The sequence below is a fragment of the Limulus polyphemus genome, unplaced genomic scaffold (assembly GCF_000517525.1).
Source record: "Limulus polyphemus unplaced genomic scaffold, Limulus_polyphemus-2.1.2 Scaffold6735, whole genome shotgun sequence".
Classification (NCBI taxonomy): Eukaryota; Metazoa; Arthropoda; class Merostomata; order Xiphosura; family Limulidae; genus Limulus; species Limulus polyphemus.
Window position 1 is genome coordinate 33782 of NW_013672345.1, and position 721 is coordinate 34502.

Sequence of the window (721 nt, forward strand, 5' to 3'; positions counted from 1 at the left end):
CTTAATTAAAACTAGTTTATTCTTTCTTGATACAACTTCTTAGCACACAGAATTTCCACAGTCAATTTAAACTTAATAACCTTTATAACACACCCTATAAATCACAGTGATTCACACACTTTACTGATGGAGCCTACTGTTCCCTTGACTCAATTATCTATCTCTTCCATCGCGCTGGTTTTTCTCGCCAGACTTATATACTAAAAAAGAGGGCGCTTCGAACGAACCTGAGTTTCCAGGAAAATTCGTGATCCTTCGAGAAACTCCAACACTCATGCTCCCAGCGTCGCGTGACTATCACTGTTGTAACAATACTTTTCTATAAGCGTTAGAAAACTTGCTTCTGGAATAAACTACATGGAATGTACGTGACTTTATTATTTTTCTATAGTAGCTTAAGTCGTGCTGCATTGTATATCTGTTTATTTCAATCATTATGTTGATAAATTAACTCAAATTAGATATATTTTCTAAGAAAGAAGTTGATCCACGATTGTTAGGGTTAAGAGCTATCGAGTGTGAGTGCAAGGTCTTTACATTAATTAGGCTTAGCACTTTGAACTGAATGAGTTTGTAATTTTTTATATTGTTTTGCATTTAAATTTGTAGTTTTAACTTCAATAATTTAGCATAATTTCATATTTAGTTCATAATAATATGATTCAGTATTTACAATGATAAACTTATGTGATTTATACGCAATTCTACTAGTACCAGTACC